We start from the raw sequence: 19,109 nt of genomic DNA, 5'->3' as shown, positions 1-19,109 counted from the left end.
AGCTAAAGCATACCCTGCAACGGCAAGGTGGCTGCAGCCATCTTTATGCAAAGCGTTCCTAAGCTGATTGGATACAGAGTTTCAGAAAATGATGAAGGGGGTGGAGTTTCAGTGCTCTAAATATTTACAGGTCATGGGTGAGCAGGTGAGTTACCGACTGACACCCTCCAATCTATGCAAGAGGGATACAGCTGTGTATGAAATAGTTTCCCATAATAAAATAAATACTCTTTAAAGGGACTTGTAGTTAGAGAATAAAGTACACAAAGTAAACATATTCCCATGTCAGCACTGACTGTACTTACAGTCACTGCCACCAGTTACCTGATCTGTGTTAGCTTAGTGTCGTATCTCCCGAAGTTCTGTGACAATCCATTCAACAGCGTGATCGCACGGAGCTTGACCTGGATGTGGTAGACAACTCTCCCCCTCTCCTCACACATCCTGATGTCATACTCACTTATTTGAATCTGGAGATAAAAGGAGATTACTTATACCACAGCTGAAAAAAAGGGTAAGTTGCATTTTAACACAACTGGATGCCTGAGAATAACCTTGTCAAAAAAAAAAAAAAAAAGGTGTAAAGAAAGTACATCTATCTCATGCAGAACTGCAGTGTTTTCACCAGAAGAAATGCCATTATCAGTAATCTTTCAAACCTTATTTATAGGCAAGGGACAATTATATTCAGCTATTAATTATGATAACTGATGAAGCTAGCTGTATAGTTTTATTCAAGACATCCCTCCTTTTCCTCCTATTACCATCCCATTCCCTATTCTTTAAAAAGTGACCCGAGATGAGAGTTATATGGGGGTTAAAGCAGTAACTGCCAGTAATATTGCTGTGCACAGGCAGTGTACCAGCCATTATGTAATCCGCAGTACATGGGTAACACAAGCAATGCTACAGTAACACACATTATGCTACTTGCATGAATTACGCTTATTGTGTAATGCGGGGTACATTGCTAGTAACGGTAATATTGCCAGTTAGCGCATCAACCCCATGGAAGCATATAAAAGTATTCCCCCCATACACACTAAACATTCTGAAGCCCACTGAGCACCAATGATGGGCAGGTGGGGTGACAAAGTGTTGTGGATATGTGTTAAAGTGATATGCAACATGTGGGGTATTTTTTTTTATAAGTGTACTGTATATTTTGCCCACTGACATCACTGATTGAGGCCAGTCAGCGATAACATGAGAGCACCCACTGAGCACCTATCATGTGGGCAGTGGTAGTTGCACTATACAGTGGATTTGCTGCATGTGGCAAACTTTTTTCTTTAGCCCACTTTTAGGAATGATTGTGTGTGTGTTTGTGTTTGTGTGTGTGTGTGTGGGGGGGGGGGGGGTTCGGGCTGCGGCAGTGGCTTTACCGTGTGTGGGAAATTGCAGTTTGTTGCATTTTATATTTGTGGGGTTGTCAGGGTCATAGTTGCTATTCATTTGTGTGCTATTCATGTGTGGAGTGATTGCTGCTATTCATGTCTGGGGTATTGCTGCATTCCATATGTAGGGTTATTACTGCTTGATTTTCATATATGGGGTGATTGCTGCATTTAATTTGTCCGGTGATTGTTGCATTTTTGATGTGGGGTAATTGCTGCATTTCAAATGTGGTGCAATTACTGCAACTGCAATGAAGAGTAGCTATTGCTGCATTTGCAATGTGGGATAGTGATTGTTTTGTAAAAAAAATAAAAAAATAACCAAGAGGAGTACAATAGTGATTAGAAGGGGATATTAATATAGTGCAGTAGACCTACATTTTAGAAGATACATATACTGTATGTATAGCAAGAGTTTTATTTGTAGATGTAGAATGCAATATTTGTTAAAACATTTTAACCTGTCAATCAAAGTGGTATGAGTTGACTACATAATTTTTATGAAGGGTTTTTATGAAGGGTTTCCTGAGATCTGAAAAAATGAGTTCCTCAACTCTAAAAACTAACTGAGAAAGAATTGCTGATCTATAAGGAAGCGAGGAGACACTAGGTAAGGTGGTGAGGGGTAATTAGAAGGGGCAGCAATGTTATTGGCATCTAGAGAAGATATGGATATATTTCTGAAGGTGGACTATGACAGATGTTATGCTTGTGGCAGCACCACAATACATTCTCATTGTAGCAGTAGCATTTTTTTTCATTCAATTTTTTTATTGAAGTAATTATAACATACGGGATAATAAACAACGTAAATTGTGTTTTTAACATTTCAACTTGTTGAAAAAGCAGTTGACAAATTACCAAAATAATAACAAGAAAGGAGTTATACAGTTAAGAAAAGAAGGATTGGTTAATAAAAATCCAACAATTACAAGATTGTAGGGAGGTCACAATCTAGTAGATTACTAACATATGTGAACCAAAACAAACAAGTAAACTAATAAATTCTTGTCCAGACACAAAAGGGATAGGAGAGGACGGGGTGGGATTGATTAGAAGCTAGGAGTTATGAATATAGTTAATATTGTACAGGTGAGTAACAGTAACAATGAAGCCCAGGAGGTTTCATTGTAGCTTTTAATGGTCAGATTTCACATACAAAGGCCTCACTAACAAGCAAAAGCAGAACCTGTTATGTCAGGTCATTTGTATTTGACTGAAAATTGTTTTGAACTCCATTGATAGGAATTATGCATGTTAAACATTTATACCGTACATGGGGAAGAAAATTCCCACACATTGTTAAAAATCAATATTTCGAGCTTTGAGCAGTGGAAAATTTCCCTTTAGTGTGAGAAATGCTGGTGGTTACACATAGCTTTCCTCCTTACAGAAACATATCATAAAAACAATGCCTGAAACATCAAAAGTCCCAGAGGACTGGAATGAGAAAACTCACCTACGTTCCTGGTTTCTCTATATAACGAAGCCGGCATATGCCGTCCTTGGAGCATTATAGAGTCTGTTTATAGCAGGGCTTTTACGTGGCTTAGCAGATAACAGCCCTTATATTTCCCCATTTGCCAACTTATTTCCTATATTTTACATCCTGCTAAAACTTGTCTTGGTGCATATTTGCTCCCATCACTCCAGCTAAAGCATTCCCATAACTCTCCAGCTCTATCTTTCTCATGAAACATTCATGTACTAAGTATGGCGATAAAATACACTGTTAAGTCATAACCTATCATCTAGTAGTCCCAAAACAGTTCTAAAAAAAAAGGTTTCATTCTATTTTGAGTAACCTAAGCTTTTTATTTCAGGTAGGAGAGGGTGTGATTTCTGACATGCCTGACAAAGTACCTTGAGTCACGAAAATAGGATGATAATGCTTTTCACTTGGACAGGCTAAAACCAAACCTTGTATTACTGTTCTTGCTGTATTCTAATATTATGATGTACAAATTGATGTGTGAGTGTCCTCACTCCACCTGTCTGTTCGAGATTCTTCATCCTGCATCCTGATATTCTGGCACATAATGAGAATGGATATCTAGACTCATATCTTAGTGTTACCTCTTTACTCCTCACCACAAGTCTCAGAATCTGCTTGTGGATAATAAAGCTAAAAAACAGGACTGGTAAGCAGACATGAATGGGAAGGGTAACGTGGAGCAACAGAGAGTTCAGTACGCTACCAGATGAGGTTTAGTTACGTATAGCTAGTTTTAGCAACAGGAAATGGTACAGCTCAGTTTTTTTTAAGTCAAGCAGCCTGTCCTGTTCTTTGAAGAGACAAGGGGGGAGGATGAGCAGGAGGCACCCCACTTTGAGAACTACAAAATGATTGGGCAAGAGGAATCCAATGCACTGGTTTAATGAAAAGGAGGCCATCTGTATTCACACTCGACAGTTGCAAAGATGTTCTACACACCTGCTATTGCATCATGAAGTATACAGGATCTTCTCAAAAAATTAGCATATTGTGATAAAGTTCATTATTTTCTGTAATGTACTGATAAACATTAGACTTTCATATAGTTTAGATTCATTACACACAACTGAAGTAGTTCAAGCCTTTTATTGTTTTAATATTGATGATTTTGGCATACAGCTCATGAAAACCCAAAATTCCTGTCTCAAAAAATTAGCATATTTCATCCGACCAATAAAAGAAAAGTGTTTTTAAAACAAAAAAAAGTCAACCTTCAAATAATTATGTTCAGTTATGCACTCAATACTTGGTCGGGAATCCTCTTGCAGAAATGACTGCTTCAATGCGGCGTGGCATGGAGGCAATCAGCCTGTGGCACTGCTCAGGTGTTATGGAGGCCCAGGATGCTTCGATAGCGGCCTTAAGCTCATCCAGAGTGTTGGGTCTTGCGTCTCTCAACTTTCTCTTCACAATATCCTACAGATTCTCTATGGGGTTCAGGTCAGGAGAGTTGGCAGGCCAATAGAGCACAGTAATACCATGGTCAGTAAACCATTTACCAGTGGTTTTGGCACTGTGAGCAGGTGCCAGGCCGTGCTGAAAAATGAAATCTTCATCTCCATAAAGCTTTTCAGCAGATGGAAGCATGAACCCACTTTTGAACCAGAAACAGCGGCAGAAAAGCCTGACCTGGGCTACAGAGAAGCTGCACTGGACTGTTGCTCAGTGGTCCAAAGTACTTTTTTTCGGATGAAAGCAACTTTTACATGTCATTCGGAAATCAAGGTGCCAGAGTCTGGAGGAAGACTGGGGAGAGGGAAATGCCAAAATGCCTGAAGTGTAGTGTCAAGTACCCACAGTCAGTGATGGTCTGGGGTGCCATGTCAGCTGCTGGTGTTGGTCCACTGTGTTTTATCAAGGGCAGGGTCAATGCAGCAAGCTAAATTGAAGAGCAGAGAGCGTGCATCATCCGTCCAAGCTTGTGCATTTATTGCATATGAGCAAAAACCAGTGCAGATACAGTATAGTGCATAATAAAATTCATCTGTGTTGCATATTTCATGTCTTATTCATTATGGCAAACTTATCTGTATTTCCGTAAGTAGTCCGTCAGTAATGGAGGTGGGAGTGTGGGAGTGAAATGGGCCTAGCAAAGTGTAAAAGAGATATTGGTTCGCACCCTTGTGAGAAAAAGGTGAGTGTGCTAGGGTCAAAAAATTATATACAATGCTGTATAGAGAGAACAGAGGCCCTGGATCAAGCACCACTCAAAACTCCATTATGACAATTAACACATAATCTTTATTACACATGATCAGTCGCAAAGGAATTCACCTAACAATAACTCTAAAAACCATAATAAAACATCCCATAAAATCTCCATGCTGATTAATATTGCTTGCCATATCAATTTATCATTAATGTAGAAAAAACAGGACAGCAGCTTCTGGGTAGAAGCCGCTGTCTGTAAGAACCCGGGTTCAGTATTGCAATGCTATAACTTATGTGAGACAATTTTGTAGTGCTATAACTTTAAGAGACACACCTCATGATAAAACTAGTGGTGAACATTAGCAAGAAAATATATATATATATAACTATTACCAACAACATATATAAAAAATTGGTCCACTCTGTGGACAAAGTGCCATATAGTGCAAAAATACCTGAAATGATGAAAATACATATATTACACCAGCATGAATAAATGTGCAAATAGCTCCTAATAGGATATGACAGTGCAGCAGCCCACAAGAAAGTGCATAGATGAAATGTGTGATAGGGCAATACTTAGCCAAGTTCAGATGGAGGCAAGCGTGCAGCAGGAGAGACGGAGGATCCCCTCAAAGCTACCCCACTAGTTACGCGGGCGCAACCCCGCTTTCTCAAGGAGAGGAGGAACCGTGTTTACACGCCGAGACCCGGCGTTTAAATGGAGGTTGGAAGGTGCGCGCGTGGTCCGTGACGTCACCGGAAGCGACGTCACGGACAGGAAGAAGGAAGAACCAGTCTGTTCAGACTGGATGCCTCGCTGGAGCGCACGGAAGGTAATCGTATAGTATGCCACCAGGAAGGGAAGAGTAAGAGGAGGAGAAACGAACGTGACAAAGAATAGTGATCCATAGTTAAATTTATAAACAATATATGATCAATCCACTATTTGTCTAATGCCAATATTAATAATAATTACATACTTTGAGCACATTAAAAAGAGGGACCTTAACAGAAGGAACACATATTTAGCATAACAGTATCCATTAAAGGGGAACTCCAACCCCTCATATAAAGGGTCCAACATCTCATTTTGGAGCATGTGCGGCAAATCCTGATTGTCCTGCTACAAGGTAGCAACTATTTTCCAGGTATCCAATGGCACTCCACCTCCATTAAACGCCCCAAATGTCCAAAGTATCCCATATGGAGAGAACATAGAGTCCAAACTATGGCCAAATGGTCCATCCAAGCATGTTGCTGTTAGGTTAAGGTCCATAATCATTCCTTACAAGGGGCTGAAAGTAGAGGCAGTACCAATGAACAGGGTCCATCAGGCAAACCACACATTGCTCCATACTTTGTCTCTCGATATACATAAGGCCAATCAAGGTGCTTATTGTCCCCCCACACAGAATCACCACAATATCCCCTACATGTGAGGAGAAAAAACAAAAGTAAGATACAGATAATAGCTGTTACATTTAATCATAAGACAGAATAACAAAAGGGCTACCACAGGTACAATCAGCACATCATCCTGATTAGCCCAAGAAACCCGACCAATCTATTTCCTCATTTATACCACGTGGGGACATGGAATTTAATTGATATATCCATCTAGCCTCTCGTTTGAGAAGGATTCTGGATATATCTCCACCCCTTATGCCCATACTAATTTGCTCGATCCCACAAATTCTAGTTCCCGCATAGGAGCCACCATGAGAATCATAATAGTGTGCTGCCACTGAGGTAAGACTATTCCCCTCCTCTAGGTCCCTTTTAGCCAACCTAATATTAGAAAAATGTTTTTGTATCCTTGATTTCAACATGTTTTTTGTTTGCCCTACATAAATTTTATGACAGGGGCAGATGATGGCGTAAACCACTCCTTTGCTTTTGCAATTAATGTATTTCCAAATTTTATAGGTATTTTTCCTCCCAGTATCTTGTATTTCCATGCAGGGGCGCATATACTCACATATATTGCAATTACCGCAGGGGTAGCTTCCACTAATTCTCCCCAATGTGCGTTGTCCTGCAGATCTATAGTGGCTAGAACAAAGCTTATCTTTCAAGGTAGGGCATCTTCTTGCTGTTATAGAGGGGTGTGAACTGATATGTTTTGCAATATCCATATCTGAGCACAAGATAGGCCAGTTTCTATTCAATATTTTGTAAATGTCCTTCCACTGATTGTTATAGGTTGTACTGAGTCTTACCATAGGCATAGTCGTTTGTTTCTTGGTATGAAGAAGTGTTGGTCGTTCCGATGATTTTGCTCTTTCATAGGCCTTGGATATGATTTTTCGGGGGTACCCTCTTTCTCGAAACCTTTCTGTCATTGCATGAGCCTGTGTAACAAAATCAGCTTGATTAGAGCATATCCGTCGTAACCTAAGAAATTGACCAGTAGGTATATTATTTTTCAAAGACCTGGTGTGAGCACTATTATAATGCAAAAGTGCATTCACTGCTGTATCTTTGCGAAAAAGGTCCGTGCTCAAATGTCCATCCAAGGAAAGTCTAATTTTCAGGTCCAAAAAGTCCACATCTGTTGACGAGACAGTTTTGGTCAGCAAGATATTCATTTCGTTAGCATTTAGGAGCTCTATAAACTGATCGCACAGATCCCTGGGCCCCCCCCAGAGCATAAAGATATCATCTATGAACCTATACCACCCCAAAATATAGGGGTGGTATGGTTCCATAGACTGACCAAACACTACCTCTCTCTCCCAGTGGCCCAAGAACAAGTTTGCCACGGACGGCGCACATTTGGCGCCCATAGCTACTCCACAAATCTGTTTGTAATATTTATTATTAAAAATGAAGTAGTTGTGGCCTAATACAAAATCCATAAGTTGTAAGATGAACTGCTGCAGGTCTCCCTGTTGGCTATCCTCCATTTCTAGAAAGTACTTGACTGCTTTCACTGCCCACTTATGCGTGATATTGGTATAAAGGGATTCGACATCAAGACATACCATAAGTGTGTCTGTTGGAACCGTCAGACCATCCAATATTTTCAATAAATCGGTGCTGTCCCTCAAATAGGAGTCCAAGCTAGTGACATGGTGCTGGAGGAAAAAATCGATAAATTCGCATGATGGTGCTGTTAGACTACCAATCCCGGAGACAATTGGTCTACCCGGCGGACATACAGGGTTCTTGTGAATCTTGGGAAGTAAATAAAAAGTTGGCACAATGGGTTCCTTTACAAACAAAAACTCAAATTCTTTCTTAGAGATCGTACCTGTATTTCTGGCCAAGATGAGGATATCTTCCAATATGGCATTGTAATAACTTGTGGGATTTCCTGGTAAAACTACATAATTGCTGGAATTCCCAAGTTGTCTGTGTACTTCTTCCAGATATAATTCTCTAGGCCAAAGGACCACATTTCCCCCTTTGCCTGCCTCTTTGATAAGAAAGGAAGAGTTATTAGTAAGATGGTTCAATGCTACCAATTCCTCCCTGTTTAAGTTCAATCCCTGATTCCGAATCACAGGTAGAGCCATTATCTCCTTCCACATAGTATCAAAAAGGATTTTAATCACTGGGCATGTGCCAAAAGAAACAGTATATTTAGAGGGAGGTCTAAACGTCCGTGCACGTTTACTCACCAGTGCTTCTTCTTGATTTTCATTAAGTAGATCCATTAAATCTCCAAACACCTGTCTATCCAAGGGCTCCAAATGTGCCATGGCTCCACCTCCTCCTTCAAAATATTTCTTAAAAAGCAGTTTCCTACAAAACAAATATATGTCCTTTAGCAGTTCGAATTTATCAAGGCTCTTACTGGGAGAAAACGACAGGCCTTTAGATAAGATCTCTTTTTCCGTTTCTGAGAGTATGTAGTTAGAGAGATTAATTACTTTCAATTCGTTAGATCGTGTACTCTCTGGCGTTTCCCCTTGGGTGTCAGGAGATTTTGATTCAACCTTCGCCTTATGTCTCCTACCACCCCTCCTGGTTCGTTTTCTAAATCGCTGTCTGATGATAAAAAATCCTCACTGGTAGATCCTGTTTCGCTAAATATTCTTGGTTCTGTTTGGCCACTGGGATTTAATGGTGGTCCTAGGTTGGGATTAGGTTGACCATTGGGCCTAGGTCTATTGGGCTTAGGGAATCTCCTGTGTCTCCTCCTATTACCCCTATGCTTCCATCTGTAGGCCGCTCCACTGTCAAAATCCTGTCTGTCTCTCTCCAACTTTTTCTGTTTACCTTCCACAATAATCTTTTCAAAATTAGTCATATCTTTTTTCAACTGTTCCATGAATGGTTGTAAAACGGTATCCCTGTCAAAGGTCTTAAGTGTTTGTTCTAAGTTTGTTAATTCAATCTTTTTCTTAATCAAAAGGTCCTCATCATGTTTGATAAGCATGTCTATGATGATGACCGAGCATTTGCCCAGGCCCTCCTCCCAGGTGGCTTTAAAATCATCTACGACCTCCCATGCAGGGAATATTTGCACCCTTAAGCCCCTTGGGTACATTTGATCTTTTTTGTACTGTTTGAGACTATGGATGTTCCACCACAGTTTCAAAATAATTCTATTCACCTCTTTATATGATCTGCACATTTGTTTGGCCTCCTCAGGGATACCGTTTTCATTGCGAGGTACCTTAGTGGCAAATATAGTTTCAAGCCTTCTATGCCAACCAGATTCCAATGTTTCCATATACCCTTCCATATTGTAGGTGGATCCTGCCATATAGACTGAAATCGCCAATTCAAACAATGTTCAATATATATTCCTTTAAACCACAAATGTATAAGGGTTTTATTCACAAGGTGCTGAACCAGAAAAGAGGACAATTTCAATCCTCTTTAGTAGCAAAGTGTAAAAGAGATATTGGTTCGCACCCTTGTGAGAAAAAGGTGAGTGTGCTAGGGTCAAAAAATTATATACAATGCTGTATAGAGAGAACAGAGGCCCTGGATCAAGCACCACTCAAAACTCCATTATGACAATTAACACATAATCTTTATTACACATTATCAGTCGCAAAGGAATTCACCTAACAATAACTCTAAAAACCATAATAAAACATCCCATAAAATCTCCATGCTGATTAATATTGCTTGCCATATCAATTTATCATTAATGTAGAAAAAACAGGACAGCAGCTTCTGGGTAGAAGCCGCTGTCTGTAAGAACCCGGGTTCAGTATTGCAATGCTATAACTTATGTGAGACAATTTTGTAGTGCTATAACTTTAAGAGACACACCTCATGATAAAACTAGTGGTGAACATTAGCAAGAAAATATATATATATATAACTATTACCAACAACATATATAAAAAATTGGTCCACTCTGTGGACAAAGTGCCATATAGTGCAAAAATACCTGAAATGATGAAAATACATATATTACACAAACATGAATAAATGTGCAAATAGCTCCTAATAGGATATGACAGTGCAGCAGCCCACAAGAAAGTGCATAGATGAAATGTGTGATAGGGCAATACTTAGCCAAGTTCAGATGGAGGCAAGCGTGCAGCAGGAGAGACGGAGGATCCCCTCAAAGCTACCCCACTAGTTACGCGGGCGCAACCCCGCTTTCTCAAGGAGAGGAGGAACCGTGTTTACACGCCGAGACCCGGCGTTTAAATGGAGGTTGGAAGGTGCGCGCGTGGTCCGTGACGTCACCGGAAGCGACGTCACGGACAGGAAGAAGGAAGAACCAGTCTGTTCAGACTGGATGCCTCGCTGGAGCGCACGGAAGGTAATCGTATAGTATGCCACCAGGAAGGGAAGAGTAAGAGTAAATTCGAACTGCTAAAGGACATATATTTGTTTTGTAGGAAACTGCTTTTTAAGAAATATTTTGAAGGAGGAGGTGGAGCCATGGCACATTTGGAGCCCTTGGATAGACAGGTGTTTGGAGATTTAATGGATCTACTTAATGAAAATCAAGAAGAAGCACTGGTGAGTAAACGTGCACGGACGTTTAGACCTCCCTCTAAATATACTGTTTCTTTTGGCACATGCCCAGTGATTAAAATCCTTTTTGATACTATGTGGAAGGAGATAATGGCTCTACCTGTGATTCGGAATCAGGGATTGAACTTAAACAGGGAGGAATTGGTAGCATTGAACCATCTTACTAATAACTCTTCCTTTCTTATCAAAGAGGCAGACAAAGAGGGAAATGTGGTCCTTTGGCCTAGAGAATTATATCTGGAAGAAGTACACAGACAACTTGGGAATTCCAGCAATTATGTAGTTTTACCAGGAAATCCCACAAGTTATTACAATGCCATATTGGAAGATATCCTCATCTTGGCCAGAAATACAGGTACGATCTCTAAGAAAGAATTTGAGTTTTTGTTTGTAAAGGAACCCATTGTGCCAACTTTTTATTTACTTCCCAAGATTCACAAGAACCCTGTATGTCCGCCGGGTAGACCAATTGTCTCCGGGATTGGTAGTCTAACAGCACCATCATGCGAATTTATCGATTTTTTCCTCCAGCACCATGTCACTAGCTTGGACTCCTATTTGAGGGACAGCACCGATTTATTGAAAATATTGGATGGTCTGACGGTTCCAACAGACACACTTATGGTATGTCTTGATGTCGAATCCCTTTATACCAATATCACGCATAAGTGGGCAGTGAAAGCAGTCAAGTACTTTCTAGAAATGGAGGATAGCCAACAGGGAGACCTGCAGCAGTTCATCTTACAACTTATGGATTTTGTATTAGGCCACAACTACTTCATTTTTAATAATAAATATTACAAACAGATTTGTGGAGTAGCTATGGGCGCCAAATGTGCGCCGTCCGTGGCAAACTTGTTCTTGGGCCACTGGGAGAGAGAGGTAGTGTTTGGTCAGTCTATGGAACCATACCACCCCTATATTTTGGGGTGGTATAGGTTCATAGATGATATCTTTATGCTCTGGGGGGGGCCCAGGGATCTGTGCGATCAGTTTATAGAGCTCCTAAATGCTAACGAAATGAATATCTTGCTGACCAAAACTGTCTCGTCAACAGATGTGGACTTTTTGGACCTGAAAATTAGACTTTCCTTGGATGGACATTTGAGCACGGACCTTTTTCGCAAAGATACAGCAGTGAATGCACTTTTGCATTATAATAGTGCTCACACCAGGTCTTTGAAAAATAATATACCTACTGGTCAATTTCTTAGGTTACGACGGATATGCTCTAATCAAGCTGATTTTGTTACACAGGCTCATGCAATGACAGAAAGGTTTCGAGAAAGAGGGTACCCCCGAAAAATCATATCCAAGGCCTATGAAAGAGCAAAATCATCGGAACGACCAACACTTCTTCATACCAAGAAACAAACGACTATGCCTATGGTAAGACTCAGTACAACCTATAACAATCAGTGGAAGGACATTTACAAAATATTGAATAGAAACTGGCCTATCTTGTGCTCAGATATGGATATTGCAAAACATATCAGTTCACACCCCTCTATAACAGCAAGAAGATGCCCTACCTTGAAAGATAAGCTTTGTTCTAGCCACTATAGATCTGCAGGACAACGCACATTGGGGAGAATTAGTGGAAGCTACCCCTGCGGTAATTGCAATATATGTGAGTATATGCGCCCCTGCATGGAAATACAAGATACTGGGAGGAAAAATACCTATAAAATTTGGAAATACATTAATTGCAAAAGCAAAGGAGTGGTTTACGCCATCATCTGCCCCTGTCATAAAATTTATGTAGGGCAAACAAAAAACATGTTGAAATCAAGGATACAAAAACATTTTTCTAATATTAGGTTGGCTAAAAGGGACCTAGAGGAGGGGAATAGTCTTACCTCAGTGGCAGCACACTATTATGATTCTCATGGTGGCTCCTATGCGGGAACTAGAATTTGTGGGATCGAGCAAATTAGTATGGGCATAAGGGGTGGAGATATATCCAGAATCCTTCTCAAACGAGAGGCTAGATGGATATATCAATTAAATTCCATGTCCCCACGTGGTATAAATGAGGAAATAGATTGGTCGGGTTTCTTGGGCTAATCAGGATGATGTGCTGATTGTACCTGTGGTAGCCCTTTTGTTATTCTGTCTTATGATTAAATGTAACAGCTTATATCTGTATCTTACTTTTGTTTTTTCTCCTCACATGTAGGGGATATTGTGGTGATTCTGTGTGGGGGGACAATAAGCCCCTTGATTGGCCTTATGTATATCGAGAGACAAAGTATGGAGCAATGTGTGGTTTGCCTGATGGACCCTGTTCATTGGTACTGCCTCTACTTTCAGCCCCTTGTAAGGAATGATTATGGACCTTAACCTAACAGCAACATGCTTGGATGGACCATTTGGCCATAGTTTGGACTCTATGTTCTCTCCATATGGGATACTTTGGACATTTGGGGCGTTTAATGGAGGTGGAGTGCCATTGGATACCTGGAAAATAGTTGCTACCTTGTAGCAGGACAATCAGGATTTGCCGCACATGCTCCAAAATGAGATGTTGGGCCCTTTATATGAGGGGTTGGAGTTCCCCTTTAATGGATACTGTTATGCTAAATATGTGTTCCTTCTGTTAAGGTCCCTCTTTTTAATGTGCTCAAAGTATGTAATTATTATTAATATTGGCATTAGACAAATAGTGGATTGATCATATATTGTTTATAAATTTAACTATGGATCACTATTCTTTGTCACGTTCGTTTCTCCTCCTCTTACTCTTCCCTTCCTGGTGGCATACTATACGATTACCTTCCATGCGCTCCAGCGAGGCATCCAGTCTGAACAGACTGGTTCTTCCTTCTTCCTGTCCGTGACGTCGCTTCCGGTGACGTCACGGACCACGCGCGCACCTTCCAACCTCCATTTAAACGCCGGGTCTCGGCGTGTAAACACGGTTCCTCCTCTCCTTGAGAAAGCGGGGTTGCGCCCGCGTAACTAGTGGGGTAGCTTTGAGGGGATCCTCCGTCTCTCCTGCTGCACGCTTGCCTCCATCTGAACTTGGCTAAGTATTGCCCTATCACACATTTCATCTATGCACTTTCTTGTGGGCTGCTGCACTGTCATATCCTATTAGGAGCTATTTGCACATTTATTCATGTTTGTGTAATATATGTATTTTCATCATTTCAGGTATTTTTGCACTATATGGCACTTTGTCCACAGAGTGGACCAATTTTTTATATATGTTGTTGGTAATAGTTATATATATATATATTTTCTTGCTAATGTTCACCACTAGTTTTATCATGAGGTGTGTCTCTTAAAGTTATAGCACTACAAAATTGTCTCACATAAGTTATAGCATTGCAATACTGAACCCGGGTTCTTACAGACAGCGGCTTCTACCCAGAAGCTGCTGTCCTGTTTTTTCTACATTAATGATAAATTGATATGGCAAGCAATATTAATCAGCATGGAGATTTTATGGGATGTTTTATTATGGTTTTTAGAGTTATTGTTAGGTGAATTCCTTTGCGACTGATCATGTGTAATAAAGATTATGTGTTAATTGTCATAATGGAGTTTTGAGTGGTGCTTGATCCAGGGCCTCTGTTCTCTCTATACAGCATTGTATGAAATGGGCCTAGCGACGGCCGTTTCGCGTCCTCCTGGACGCTTGGTCACGCTGCGCTCCACTATGCGTCGGCGCCGTTTAGCCACAGTTTACATACGGGAGGATCCGCCTCCCCTGTGGCGTCACGACGCCGGCACTGATTGGAGCTCAAAGATTCCTCCAATGGGAGAGCCCGCGATGCCCCATAACATAGACGGTGGCTGGCAGGTGCCATTTTGTGCCGTCCAAACATCCGCATCACGTGCGTCATAAACAAACGCGTCTCGTGCGTTCCAAACACAGGATCAACGTGGGGCGTGCCATGCGGGCCAATGGTCGCGTAAACACGCATCAAGTGTGACGCAGACAGCTTGGTCCATCCATCACACCCAGAAATATTTTGCCATGGTGTTACTGGGACCACCTGCCGTTTCGAAACTCGCCAGCAGAGTGCGCCGCACTTGATAAAGCATAACAGGACACACACCAGGCATCTCCATGCCCGTCTATCTGTCATCGGGCCAAATCATTTAAATAGCCGTCAGTCAGGCATCACTAGCTCATCCACTGGGGAAATATAATTAAGTGAAGAAACTGTGTATGTGTAGAAAAGTGTTTCAACATTAAAATTGGATACTGGGACCAAGGAGCAAGGACATTACACATTCATACCTGTTACATGGTTACTTTATCATTAGCTAATCCCTTATAGAACCCACAACGAGAAGAAGGGAGGGGAGAGGGCAAGAGGAAGGGAGGAGGGAGGAGGGGAAAGGGGGGGAAGGGGAAAGGGGAGGAAAGGGTAGGGGAGGGAAGGGAAACGGGGGATGGGGGGGGGAATGAGGGGGGACAAAGGGAGGAAACTTCATCACCTGCAAGGGCAACCTACAACTATATTCATCATATGCCTTCAGTTCCCCACATACTCATATATTCATTTGCATGAATGCATATCATTTTCCTACAGAGCATTCCTGCCTGAAGGCGGTCCATCATGTACACCTAGTGAAAAAATTCTTAAAGAGCATATTTCTCTGTTCGAAATGCTACAGCTTCTCATCTCGCTATCTTCATGAATCATGGGTCTAACATACTGGAAAGTTCGACCTTGTCATTAAGGCCTATAGGGCCCAGGGCTTCAGTCTGCAAAATTAACCAGGTTTCCCTTCTCAACAACTTCCTTTCTCTATCTCCACCTCTCCTCTCCTTATCTATCCTTTCTAGGCCTGCAAATTTCAGACCCTTCACATTTCCTTCATGTTTATCTCTCATATGGGCAATAAAGCGGGCACACCCTTTCCCACTCTTCACTGATCCCACATGTTCTCCCACTCGTTCCTTCAAGGGACGGGTGGTTTGCCCTATGTAGAAACGTTCACAGGGGCAGAAGAGGACATATACAACATACTTAGTTTGGCAGGTGATTAGGGTGTTAACCACTAAACGTTCCTTTCCCACCTGTATATACTTCTGGGGGACCATACGGGGACAGAACTTGCAATGCCCACATCGGTGATTTCCCTTTGGCATGCCCCTGTCCAGCCAGTTTCCTTTCCTGGGGGAGATGAACTCACTGTTAGTGAGCATGTCTCCAAGCGTGGGGGCCCTCCTAAATGCCACCCTCGGGGGACCACCCAACGCCTGCCTCAAAGTGTCATCTCTCTCTATCAAGGGCCAATTTGTGAAAATGGCCTTCCTAATTAAATTAGCCATGGGCGTATAGTCAAAAGTAGAGATGGGCCGAACGGTTCGCCGGCGAACGGTTCCCGGCGAACTTCGGTGGTTCGCGTTCGCCTCCCGCAGGCGAACGTTTCCGGAAGTTCGGTTCGCCCCACAATGCACTATGAGGGTCAACTTTGACCCTCTACATCACAGTCAGCAGGCCCAGTGTAGCCAATTAGGCTACACTAGCCCCTGGAGCCCCACCCCCCCTTATATAAGGCAGGCAGCGGCGGCCATTACGGCCACTCGTGTGCCTGCATTAGAGAGAGTAGGGCGAGCTGCTGTCTGTCTCTCATAGGGAAAGATTAGTTAGGCTTAGCTTGTTCCTGGCTGCATACCTGTTCTGTTCAGTGAGCCCACTGCATACCTGTTCAGTGATCCTGCCACTGCATACCTGTTCTGTGAACCCACCCACCACTGCATACCTGTTCAGTGATCCTGCCACTGCATACCTGTTCTGTGAACCCACCCACCACTGCATACCTGTTCTGTGAACCCACCCACCACTGCATACCTGTTTAGTGATCCTGCCACTGCATACCTGTTCTGTGAACCCACCCACCACTGCATACCTGTTCTGTGAACCCACCCACCACTGCATACCTGTTCTGTGAACCCACCCACCACTGCATACCTGTTCTGTGAACCCACCCACCACTGCATACCTGTTCAGTGATCCTGCCACTGCATACCTGTTCTGTGAACCCACCCACCACTGCATACCTGTTCAGTGACCCTGCCACTGCATACCTGTTCTGTGAACCCACCCACCACTGCATACCTGTTCAGTGATCCTGCCACTGCATACCTGTTCTGTGAACCCACCCACCACTGCATACCTGTTCTGTGAACCCACCCACCACTGCATACCTGTTCAGTGATCCTGCCACTGCATACCTGTTCTGTGAACCCACCCACCACTGCATACCTGTTCAGTGATCCTGCCACTGCATACCTGTTCTGTGAACCCACCCACCACTGCATACCTGTTCAGTGATCCTGCCACTGCATACCTGTTCTGTGAACCCACCCACCACTGCATACCTGTTCTGTGAACCCACCCACCACTGCATACCTGTTCAGTGATCCTGCCACTGCATACCTGTTCTGTGAACCCACCCACCACTGCATACCTGTTCAGTGATCCTGCCACTGCATACCTGTTCTGTGAACCCACCCACCACTGCATACCTGTTCTGTGAACCCACCCACCACTGCATACCTGTTCAGTGATCCTGCCACTGCATACCTGTTCTGTGAACCCACCCACCACTGCATACCTGTTCAGTGATCCTGCCACTGCATACCTGTTCTGTGAACCCACCCACCACTGCATACCTGTTCAGTGACCCTGCCACTGCATACCTGTTCTGTGAACCCACCACTGCATACCTGTTCTGTGAACCCACCACTGCATACCTGTTCTGTTCAGTGGACCCGCCACTGCATACCTGTTTAGTGAACCCGCCACTGCATACCTGTTGTGTTCAGTGAACCTGCCACTGCATACCTGTTCTGTGAACCCGCCACTGTATACCTGTTTTGTTCAGTGAACCCGCCACTGTATACCTGTTCAGTGAACCCGCCACTGCATACCTGTTGTGTTCAGTGAACCTGCCACTGCATACCTGTTCTGTGAACCCGCCACTGTATACCTGTTTTGTTCAGTGAACCCGCCACTGTATACCTGTTCAGTGAACCCGCCACTGCATACCTGTTCTGTTCAGTGAACCCGCCACTGCATACCTGTTCTGTTCAGTGAACAGTTTGGTGTGTCAGTGTGAAGCAGTACCTTAATTACACTACCTGATTGATGTATACACATGCAAGATGTTTGAAAGCACTTTAGGCCTGTCATTTAGCATTCAATGTGATTTCTGCCCTTAAAACGCTGCTTTGCGTCAAATCCAGATTTTTCCTGGGGACTTTTGGCGTGTATCCCACTCCGCCATGCCCCCCTCCAGGTGTTAGACCCCTTGAAACATCTTTTCCATCACTTTTGTGGCCAGCATAATTATTTTTTTTTCTCAAAGTTCGCATCCCCATTGAAGTCTATTGCGGTTCGCGAACTTTACCGCGAACCGAACCTTCCGCGGAAGTTCGCGAACCCGGTTCGCGAACCTAAAATCGGAGGTTCGGCCCAACTCTAGTCAAAAGTAAAGGTTATCCGGTCCTGCAACGGTCTCGACTTCTGCTTAGGTGCCAGAAGGCTCTGTCTGGACTGACCCTTAGCCCTATGATACGCCCCCTCTAACAATGTGGCATCATACCCTCTACTGGACAGACGTTTAGTTAAATCAGCCGCCTGCATTTCAAATTGTTTATCATCAGCATTATTTCTCCGCAGTCTCAGGTACTGGCCATATGGAATGGCCCTAACAACATGTTGGGGATGGAAGCTTTTAGCGTGAAGGAGGGAATTCGTTGCCGTTGGCTTCCTATACCCCTCGCAACACAAAATATTGTTCTTCACCATGATTCTTAGGTCAAGGAAGGTCACCGCTACATCACTCATCTCTGCGGTGAACTCCATATTAATTGTGTTACTATTAATATAGCTCAAAAAGCCCTCAAATTGTATGTCCGTACCTGACCACACCACCAGGACATCGTCCACGTACCTCAACCATTGTCTGATGTGCCGACGGAACAGATTCTTGTCCGAGAGCACGGCAGACTCCTCCCACGCCCCCAGAAAGAGGTTGGCAAAGGAGCATGCCACGGGGGTCCCCATGGCCGTGCCCGCTGTCTGGTGGTACCATTGTCCATCAAACATAAAGGCATTATGTCTTAATACGAAATCCAAACA

The 19,109-nt window shown here is 42.9% G+C and overlaps 1 protein-coding gene across 1 annotated transcript in view; it reads right to left on the bottom strand.

Annotated features, from left to right (window-relative positions):
- PTPRT (protein tyrosine phosphatase receptor type T) overlaps positions 1 to 470 on the bottom strand; it is an 852,204-nt gene extending 851,734 nt beyond the window's left edge. The window contains exon 1 of the mRNA XM_068262870.1: positions 325 to 470. The gene's annotated coding sequence lies outside the window, so the exon portion shown is untranslated. The remainder of the gene's footprint in view (positions 1 to 324) is intronic.
- Between the last annotated feature and the right edge of the window lie 18,639 nt (positions 471 to 19,109).

Source organism: Hyperolius riggenbachi, chromosome 12 (assembly GCF_040937935.1).
Source record: "Hyperolius riggenbachi isolate aHypRig1 chromosome 12, aHypRig1.pri, whole genome shotgun sequence".
Classification (NCBI taxonomy): Eukaryota; Metazoa; Chordata; class Amphibia; order Anura; family Hyperoliidae; genus Hyperolius; species Hyperolius riggenbachi.
This window is presented reverse-complemented; position numbering and strand designations above follow the sequence as displayed.